Source organism: Ursus americanus, chromosome 36 (genome assembly GCF_024610735.1).
Source record: "Ursus americanus isolate L20-20 chromosome 36, mUrsAme1.1.p, whole genome shotgun sequence".
NCBI classification, from domain to species: domain Eukaryota; kingdom Metazoa; phylum Chordata; class Mammalia; order Carnivora; family Ursidae; genus Ursus; species Ursus americanus.
Window position 1 is genome coordinate 14,744,933 of NC_142162.1, and position 11,311 is coordinate 14,756,243.

At 39.4% G+C, this 11,311-nt stretch overlaps 1 pseudogene; it reads right to left on the reverse strand.

Annotated features, from left to right (window-relative positions):
* Window positions 1-10,370: 10,370 nt before the first annotated feature.
* On the reverse strand, window positions 10,371-10,911 carry LOC123788776 (large ribosomal subunit protein eL20 pseudogene; annotated as a pseudogene).
* Window positions 10,912-11,311: the final 400 nt, after the last annotated feature.

The window sequence follows — 11,311 nt, forward strand, 5'->3', positions numbered from 1 at the left end:
AAACATTATAACCAGTCCTCAGTCACAGTTCCCTGTTTCATGGATGAGAAAAAGCAAGCAAACAAGGGGCATCAGCATATGAAAACAAGCACAGTGATGGGAAACACATTTGGCTTTAGCTTCCAGAGCTCTGGAATAGCTATTCTTATACTTTACCAAACTCCACTAAAATACTCCCCCAAAAAAGATTTAAGATATTTCTCCCAATGTTGTTGTCATCTGTTTCTATAAGCAAATGAGATCATTACTGGATATGAAGACCTTAATTAATATGCTAATCTCATTCCTCCATCAAAACCATTTTTTAAGGAGGTTATCCCCTGGCTCTTCCAGTCACTGCCACCCGCCTGCCTCAGAATGGCCTTACCATTCCCATCTGAAAGCACAGACCCAGCACCCAAATGCTTAAAATAACCAGAACTCCCATTAAAGGAGACTGTCAAAAGAAAATTCAGAGAACCTTACTTGATACGAATATTTTACTGAAAGAAACAAACTGTTCAGGATCAGAGACTTCAAGCAAAAGGTGGTTAAGAAGTTTTCCACTCTCAGTAGTTACAACTCAGTTTATAATGTGGGAATAAGTACATAGTTTTCTATTGTGACTTGTTATTAGAAACTTACATTATTTTTCATGTATAAGCTTACTTGTTTATTACTTGTCATAAACTTACTTGTACCTGATTAGCTAGGAAGCTGCAAGGTCCCGCAGACATAAAGAAAACTTAAGTTTTACTGAAGGGTCAGAATCAGCATTTTGGGGAAATTGGTGCAGTTTTATGTTTTGGTTATGTGACTGTGAGTGTTCAATCTAGGGATATATTTAAACGGTGACCTCCATTTTAATCTCTTTAATACCAGAGTATCTTAAAGAGGCAGATATGAGATCAGGAATTAACTGTGGTTTGAAGATATAGCCCTAAGGGAGTACAAGAAGTCACTTCTCATTGCCAAATTGGAGGTTTAATGTATTTAGGGAATGTTTTAAAATGTTTTCATGTTGAAATATATTTATTCATTTTTAATGCATTTAAAAGCAGCTGAGATCCCCATGTTAAGTCATAAATCAGAAGGATTGCTCATCTCCACCCCCCTCCTGCCTACTGGAAAATTCAGTGAGAGAAGGAAATGCTGGTAACCCCATGGGTCTGAGCACACACTTCATCCGGACTTCTACCAAGTGATCCCTTAGACTTACATGTCAGACCTCCAAATCAGCAATTTCCGACCAATTTGGACCAAACATGGAATCATTCCATATTATATTTGAACCAATCATCCACAGGATGCAAATAAATCCATTACAACTTGAACAAGTAGCACTGATTCCCCATGATCTTAAATTCCCCAAAGTACCCTTTTAAACTTAACTGAAGATCCAGGACTGTGCAAAAACAAGACCCGATCACCTGCCTTAATCTGGGCATCTCCCTTACCCAGGTTTTGTGTTATCTCATGTAGAGATATACTAATCAGTGATCTCTCTGGTATCTGCCTAATAACCTTAAGTTTTGAGGGCTCCATTCCACATTTAAAATGCACAACACTTGCTTGCAATATGACAAGGCCAAATAGGTGAGCACATGTTACCATGAACAGAAGTATTCACTGGTTCTAGAGGTACAAACTGTTGTTCTGGGGGTGAGAAAGGTTCCACGGTCGAGTAAGATTCGAAATATTGGAATAAATTATATTTAGTAGGAATCCTTTCTTCAATGCAGAATTTTTTAGAGCTAATAAACATTATCAGTCTTCTCTTAAACTCCATGATATAGAATCTTTGTTTGACAGAACACCAGTAAATATCTAAAACAATGCTAGTATTCAATAGGACAGAGCTGGAAAAACAATTAACAACTTTACTCATACTTCTGTGGTAAGGGATAAAAACAGTGCTAGCTTAATTTAAAATCTAATATGAATGAGCTTTTGAACTTTTGATTATTCACCAATTGTTGCAATAGGCCTTTATAGCAAACAATCCCCAAGTCTTGGACACTTGTAACAACAAACATTTACTTCTCATTGATAGATCTCTGGACAGGCTAGGACAGTTTGGCTTCAAGCAGGTCAAATTCAGATGTGTTCCAGGTGTTTCTCATTCAGGAATCCAGGCTAAAAAGCAGTGGCTACCTTAGGTGTGCTTTTCTCAAGAAACCAAAATTGCTGGCAGACATTCACCAAGCCTTTCAAGTCTCAGTTCACCACTGGTAAGCTATCACTTTTACTATATTCCACTGGCCAAAGCAATTTATTTTTTTTAATTTTTTAAAGATGTATTTATTTATTTGGAGGAGGAGGAGCAAAGGGAGAAGGAGAAAGAATCTCACACAGACTCCCTGCTGAGTGTGGAACCCAACACTGGGCTTGATCCCACAACTTGGTGATCATAACCTGAGCTGAAATCAAGAGTCAGATGCTCAACAAACTGAGCCACCCAGGTGCCCGTGGCCAAAGCAATTGATACAGCTACGCCCAACATCAGTGGGGCAGGGAAGTATATTCCACCCACAGAGAAGCCAGCCAAGGGCAAGGAAGAAGGAATATCTACCACACTGACCATAAATTCCTATCAAAGGTTTTACCACATGTATGGGAATTCAATCATATTTCTTTTTTCTTTAAACTCTAATGTCCTAGTTAAAATTCAAACATACAATTGATTAGACTTGACAAGAGGAATATGGGCTCCATGTCTATTCTTTATTCTTTTTCTTCCTTGGGACAAGTCAATATTCAGTATCTATGTAAGCTAAATCTGGGGAGTTAGCATATTATGGCATCTTCTAGTTGACTCCTGAGTGTAGATCCCGAATACCAACACTATAATCAAGATTTTAGGTAAGAACAACAACTAGGATATGCATTTTCTATGTAGTGTAACAAATTACCAGAAACTTTACAGTGGAAAACAACACACACTTATTATCTCACAGTTCTGTGGGTCAGGAATCCAGGGTCCCCTGCAAGGCTATGATCAAGGCCTGGATTCTCATCTGGAAGCTCAGCTGGGAAAGAATCCACTTCCAGGTTCACTCACGTTGTTGGCAGAATTTATATGCTTGCAGCTGGAGGATTCACGGAATTTTGCTTCTTCAAAGCTAGCACAGACAGGAAGACTCTAGAGCAATTCTGTTAGCAAGTCTGCTAGCAAGACAGAGTCTTGCATAACATAATGCCATCATAGAGGTGATATCCCATCACCTTTGCCATATTCTATTGCTTAGAAATATGTCACAAATCCTACCCATACACAAGAGGGGATTTTACAAAGGCATAAATGCCAGAAGGTGGAGACCACCTTAAAGTCTGTCCCCTACAACTAGAAACCTAAAAAATACATTATTTGTGTCCTATTTTATTCCAACTTTGCTCAGCTTCTCTCAGTGGAGTCTCTCTCCACCGTGGTCTAGAATTGCATTTGCACTTAGATGAATCCCATTCACTGGCCAATTCTATTTTACACTGTATTTTAAGATCTTCTCTGAGTAGGAAACTCCTCTAGTCAGCTGGCCAGTATTATTTAATCATTGAGTGTTCAGTATCATCAATGTCAGAATGGTCAAGAAATCATTCCAACCAGAAAAGGTCCAAGTACCAATTATTGAACTGTCATGATTTATGTCTGTGCCTGATGTGACCAACATAAGTCAACTGTTTATGTGTGGAAATGCAACCACTGACTGACAAGAACTGCAGCACATGACTCATGCTGTGTCTAACCTGAGCCAAAGCACTCAGTCAATTCTAAAGGTATAAGCATCAATCAAATAAATGATTTGGCAGCCTAAATATTTAACAACTAGATGATGACTGAAATTTACACTTTTAAATCAGTCATGAAGACAAATTCTCAGTAAAAGGAATAACTGAAATTTAGAGATTTCCTTTTCCTAAAAGTCATTCATCCCCAAATATTTGTTGAATGCCTACTGTGCTCTAGATACTCTGGTGGGAATACAGAAATGGAAGACTGAAATAAATGAGAATTATTCTTCAAACTCTTTCTCTTATAACATTACACTATCTACCCTGCTCAGCAATTTTCTCAATGGTCATCAGCCATCAGCACTCCGTGACCTTCCCCTTTGCTCCTTTTTCAAAAAAATTTTTTAGGTAAGAAAAACTAATATTTAACCAAAATGTGGTTTGGTATGGCAAAACCTCACTACCTATACATCTCATTGACTTAGAGTAATTGCAAAGAGACTGCTGCTTCCTACTTAATAGAAAAAATGCATATGATAAAAATTTACTACTATGATGTCCATTATAATATCTGAATTTAAGAGTACTTTGTGTTCTTCATCGAGCCTTACATCGAAAACCGGGGATGTACTGTATGGTGACTAACATAATATAATAAAAAATCATTATTAAAAAAAATAAATAAAAAAAAGAGTACTTTGTGTTCTTAAAATCACTGAAAGCCAAAGGTAACTTAAAATAACGATGGCGGGTCCAATACAAATGTTCTATGTTACATTAAACAGAAATGCCACATGCGAAAGACAACTTCGAACAACTTGGACTTTTCTTTCTCTATACTCTTTCTGGAAGCAAATTTGTACATTCCCATGACATTTATATTCTAAATCCATAGACAGCAAACAGATGACTACCTTACTTTAATAATCATTTATCATAAGCCTGGAATTGGGGGGAAAAGAAACTCTTGACAAATTCCAAGGACACCTCTATTCTTAAGTTCCCTTTATTGTCAAGGACTCCTTTATTCTAATGTAAGGGCTCCTAAAAAACTTTCCTTTTCAAGGATAATTTTTTCAAACACAATCAATAATCTACAATCAACATTGTAATGTCTTTAGAAGCCAGGACCTTTCCAGCTTTTGAGTTTTGAAGAGAAAGTACATGGCTGGACTCCTACGAGTCAAAGATTTTAAAGCTTTGATTTATGGGCTATTAAAGAAGTTATTAATACTCTGGTGTTTATACATAATGAGAAATCAATAATTTATAATTTTTTCTTTCATCTTAGAATTTCAGAGTTGAAATGAGTTTTAAAGCATATCTGGTCCAGAGCCTAAGTGTCTTTAACAACATTCACAACAAATGGCTGTCCAGCCCTTGCTCCAACAGTCCCAGCAATGGGGAGGTCGCTACCTAATGAGGGAGATCATTCCACCTTATCACATCACCTTAGAAATGTTTTCCTTATTTGGAGTCAGGGTTTCTTTGTCCTGTAGTTTAAATGCATGATGCTAATTATACCCGTTGGGGTCTCACGGGACAAATCTAATTCCGTTATATGATAGCCCTCCAAATATTTGAAATTCCCTACCATGTCCTGAACACTCTCTTCTAAAGATGCCTGGTTCCTTGAATCATTCCTCATAAAACATGATTTTGGTCCCATCGCCATCCTGGGTTCTGATCTCTAAATCAGTGAATTTCAACCATCATTTTGCAATACCATCATACTTGTGATCAATAAGAAAAGAAAGGTAAATTACAATAGCAACTGCATTCAGAATTTAGAATAACTTACCTTCTACTTTATTTTTTGCTAAAGCCTGAGAAGAAACTAAAAATACCCAAGTGAATGTTTTGTTCCTATGAATATGATCAACCATGTGATCCATGGTAGATGAAAGGCTGGGAACCACAGCCGTAAATATACCCTAGTTTGTCCACGTTCTTTGAAAAGTACAGTAGCCAGAACTGAATATAAAAACCAAGAAGTGGATTAGCCAGGGCAATGCAGACTTGTTCATTAAATCAAAATTTTCTCCTTTCCCTACTCCTACCTTCTCTTCAGGACTCAGCTGAAGTCCTGCCTTCTGTATGAAATGCTTCAATTGAATGCTTCTAATTAGAAGAGATAAATCTTGAATTTCCCCAAGTGCTTCCTTTGGATGAAAGCCTAAGTTGGACTCTAAGATTCTCTACTTCCAACCATGTGCTCCTAGGTAGTTCCTGACCTCTCCTAAACTCAATTTCATACGGTATAAAATAGGGGGTTTTTCTACCTCACTAAGACAGCGGAACTTGGCAAGGTTTATTCATTGTCTTTCTTCTATTCTGCTCTAATCTGTGCTCGGTATATTGAACTGTCAAGCTCCAAGTACAGGGTACACCCAGAATTATGAGACCAGGAAAGAAGATATTACTCTAAACTGAAATTAGTAAAAAGTCAACATAGGGGCACCTGGGTGGCTCAGTCGGTTAAGTGTCTGCTTTTGGCTCAGGTCATGATCTTGGGATCCTGGAATTGAGCCCCAAGTTAGGCTCCCTGCTCAGTGGGGAGTCTGCTTCTCCCTCTCCCTCTGCCGTTCCCCCTCTTTGTGTGCTCTCTCTCTGTCAAAAAAAAAAACTTAAAATAAATAAATAAACGTCACCATAAATTTTGTGCACTGACCATTGATATAAGTCATCCTAGAACATTACCCACATCCAGAGATGACTTGTAACATAAAACTGAAGTGCATCCCCAAAATGTTCTCTGCAATGCATCAATCCAATAACTATTGTCAGATGATCGACAAACTACAACATATGATCTAAGAGAGATCTTTTTTTCCTAATTAAAAAATTTTATTTTTTAAAATTTTTTTAATAAAAATATTTTTATTATGTTAGTCACCATACAGTACATCCCTAGTTTTTGATGTAGTGTTCCATGATTCATTGTTTGCGTATAACACCCAGTGCTCCCATCACCCATCACCGGCCCAGCCTATCCCCCACCCCCCTCCCCTCTGAAGTCCTCAGTTTGTTTCCCAGAGTCCGTAGTCTAAGAGAGTAGATCTTAAAAGCTCTCATCACAAGAGAAACAAAAATTGTAATTATGTGCAGTGACAGATATTAACTAGGCATATTGTGATCTTTTTGCAATATATACAAATATTGAATCGTTATATTGTACACCTAAACTAATACAAAGTTATATCAAGTATGTGTCAATGAAAAGAAGAAATAAAATAATAAAATCTTCTAGTTTACAGTAAAATTACTGTCCACAACTGTCCTCTAATTCTAGATAACTGATATTGATTCCTATGACAGACCTATCCCTAGACTGGAGAAAGACACTTCATCAAGTTATTGTGCAAGAACATTCAATTCTTCTACTCAAACTTGGGACTCATCTAGCAACTTTCTAACCTGTAATATAATCTCCTGAGTGGACAAACATAATGGAGAGTGTGCCTGGTGTGGAGAGCTGTGCCATCCATTCTGGGAAAATGAACTGAGTTCTGTTCTTGAAAAGCTGAGCAACACAATCTGCACTACGAAGAATCTTGCACTGGTGCTAACTCTAACATACCCTTTGATCCTATAATGACAACACATACATGTTGGTGCCCCCTCAGATTCATCAGAGACGGGGACTCTGCAGCCCCTTTTTCCCACCAAACTCTCCTCTGCCCAACTTACCAGCCCTGATCCCTCTAAGGGAGGAGGAGTTGCTGTTCTGGTTAGATTCAGAGACATCTGTCAGGCACAGAAGAAGACAAGATAGCATGAATGTTCTTAGTAGCCCAACTGATGCTCTTTACTCTTTTCCCCCACTACTTGAGTTTCAGTTATCACCTTCCTCTCTTCACCTCTTCTGAGATAAGAATATAGCTGGGACTACAGACCCAATCACCCTCTAGTCTACTCCTACATGCTCAACTGACATACTGGTATCAATATTCAATTTGGTGATGAAGTAGGTAGTGGATTTTGAATGGAATAGAATGTATCATTTGTCTTCAAGACTAAGCCACTTTTTTTCTTTCTAAAGAAATTCTTTAAATTCTTTCATTAAATTCTTTCTTTCTAAAATCTCTGCTGATGGGGCAAGATATCATTCTTCTTGCCCTACCTCCCTTAAATAATTCTGTTCATTTTTGTTTCCTGTGTACTCCAGCATTGGGTATGGTCATGGGAAAGGAATGTGTTCACTAAGGCACACTTAACAAGAAAACATATGAATTTTTTTTTGCATTCACAACAGCTAGAGCTTTAATGCATATTTAGTAAATACTTCTCAGCGGAAGACAGTTTTCTATCTTTTTCCAAAGGGGTTCAAGCTAGCAGCATTTGCCACCCCACTGGATAATGAAGGGCAAGGAAGAACAGGGTGAAGAATGGCTATAGTGCCTTGACTCTCCAGCTCCCCAGTATGGGCAAGGAATCAGAACACTGTTGTATGGCCATAATGGGCCATTCATGTTGATCAGGGCTAGCAGTGCTAAGCTGGGCTCTGAGGCAGAAAAAATTTTTTCTTCTTTTTTCCTTCATATTTTTGCCACATTTTTACCTCACCCACTTTTGCCCTAAAAACATATCAAATGGTTTCATTTATGACAGTCTAATTTTCTCAAATAGAATGTGATCTCCTGAAAGCATGACTGATATTCTAGATTCTTCCTGCATCTGTTTTCTCCATAGCACCAAGTACAAAATATTTGCTAAGTAAGGCCATTTGCCTTTCACTTGGTATGGATATATTATTTACATCTTAAGCTTCTGATCTTTTCTCATGTGCCCAAATCAAGAAACATACGTGGATTCTTGGTGTCAACCCAAACATAAATACAAAATGCAATATGGGTTCTGAAGATGTGGGACAAGAGCTAATCACAAAATGGTCATCTCAGCAACTCAAAGTATATTTATATTAATATTTTGTAAGATTTTCTCAAAAACAAAAAATGTAAATTCCTATAGAAAAAGCACAGAACCCCTAAAATTTTTATGGAAATTCTAGTTTGAAAAACATTGACTACTATACAAAATCACTCTGAGATGATGAATATAGATAGTGGATGAAGACGGGTTAAATATTCACACCTTCAAAATATAGACATTATTTGACCTCCAAAGACCATAGTGAATTTTCATTGAGTAGGAAGAGATAGCCAGCTTGGGGAGGGACAAACCAGGGCAATAAAGGAAACCCAAGTCAGACCTACTGACACTACTTCCTGAAGCTTGGTTGTTGGGGTTTTTTTGTTTGTTTGTTTTTGCTTCCTAATTCTTGCCTGAGCCACTAGCCCTGTCTCCCTTGTATAGTAGATCACGTAGTCAGAGAGCAGGCTCTGGAGCTAAACTGCCTGTAAATCCCAGCTGTGGCTTTGGGACATTAACTGTACTTCTTTGAGCCTCCCTTTCCCCACTTGTAGAATGGGGATTACAACAGTTCCTTCACGTATATGAACGGCACAGTGCTGGCACATGGTTAACACTCAGAAAATTATCCTGGGGTCTTGATTCCTACTATCCACCCTAGTCTTGAGTCATTCTTCAGTCCTCCCTGTGAAAAAGGAAGAGGATTCCTTCTCTTGCTTAGGCTAATCCACCTCTGCCCTGGACTCCACCACCCCACCCCCACCTTGGAGACTTGCTCAACTGGTTGCCTCCTCCCTAATGCCAGATACACCAAATCAGCATCCTAATGCCTTCTCCCACCTTAAAATCTCCTCCCTCAACACTGCATCCCTCTCCAGCCACTCTCCTACAACTCTCCTTTTCTTCAGAGAAACCAACAGAAAAAGTGCTCTGCCATTGTTCAAAGGCCAACTCATAAAAGGTGATCTTCAATCCTACCCTTCTATTCACTCCCCCACTCCTACAGTTGATAGTCTGACACACACACCACTGAAATTGCTCTCAGAAAGGCTATCAGTGCTTCCCTGATGCCAAATCCAATGGAATGTGTCAGCGAAAATTATATGCCTGACACCAATGTTAGACGTATTAAGCCCTCCCTCTTGAAATGTTCTGTTCCCTAGGGTTTTCTGACAACACACTCCCTTTATTTTCTTCCTTCCTCTTTGGGGACTCCTTCTTAATCTCCTTTGAGGGTAACTTCTCTCTGCTTGTCCTTTAATCACTGATATTTTTCAGGATTCAAACTTTGGCCTTCTCATCTCTCCGCTTGCATGCTGATTTCACTGCCTTCCGGAATGATGACAATTCCTAAATTTACATCTCCAGTCTGGTTTCTTTCTTGAACTGCGATGACCCCTCCTCAGCCAAATGCTTGTGTACCTTCACCTGAACTTCCTACAAACATCTCAATTCAACACATCCAAAACTGAACTCATGAATTTCCTCTTCAAACCTGCTATTCCTGTGGTCTTCCCTATGCCCACATCCTACAAAACAAGACTGCATTTTTACATATGGGAATGTGGCTTTTTGAATCCCAAGCAACATATGTACACATACATCAAACTTTCTGGGGGGCTTACTCAAAAGTATTTGAAGTGTTTTAAAAGGGCCTTGAAAAGAAAGGCATATCTTCCTCTGCCTTCCCTCTACATAAGAGCAGCTCTCAGCATTTTTTTTTTTTTTTTTTTTTTTGGTTTTCCCCAAGAAGTTTATTTGGGCAGACCTGAGGACAGGGAGGCTCTGCACTAAAAGAAGGTGCTGGGTCTCCTGGTGGTGAAGCGTGGCTTGTGCTGGTGATATAAGACCTGGTGGGGCAGTGGGAACTTGATCTTGGAATCATCAAACTGTTCGACTGCCAGTCAGTCAGCAGCACTGGCTGGCTGAAATCTCCTCCACCTTCAGGATCTGGATCAAGTGGGCCTGGGCACGGTGCCAGGCGCCCATGTCTTGGCAACACTACGTGACAGTGCTTGGAGCTGTCAGGTCCCGGTACTCCTGGTAAGTGCTGTGGGTGCTGCTGGGGGGGGGGGGGGTCATAGCGCAGTCAAGTGCCAAAGTTATTCACCCACAAGGAGGATTTCTTGAACACCTGTCCACAGTAGATAATTTCCCCTTAAGACTTCTTCAGCTTATTTAGCTGAGACACAAAGTACCAGCAGTGGGACTTGGCAACAACATGATTAGATGCAAAGATTTGCATGTAATAGAGGGGGGACTGTGGCATTTGAGGATAGGAAGGCAGGGTCCTACCACCCTGTACTCTCACAATGTGCCCAAGGGCTTCATGGCACACTCTCTGTTCTCGCCACCACCCAAGAAAGGTCATCAACTTTTTATTGAGAACTGCTTCACACTCGTTCCCACTACCTCCGAGAAGGCTTTCCTGAGGACCTGAGAATAAGTTGAAACAGCTCTCTTCCATGCCCTCAGAGTTCCCTATTTCAACCCCTGCACTGTTAAATATCTCAGTAATTTAGTATCCCTTACTGCCAGTTAACTGAGCTTTCTCCCTCACCAGAATTTGAGCTCCTAAGAACTCTGCTTTAGTTGTCTTAGTAATCCCTGGTGCCTGACATAAACAAATGTTCAATAATGTTGGCAGAATGAATGAATGGCAAATATTACTAATAAACCTGAAGTAGGCGAAGAGTAGAGGCTTTGAAGTAGAGGCCCTGCTTCAAACCAT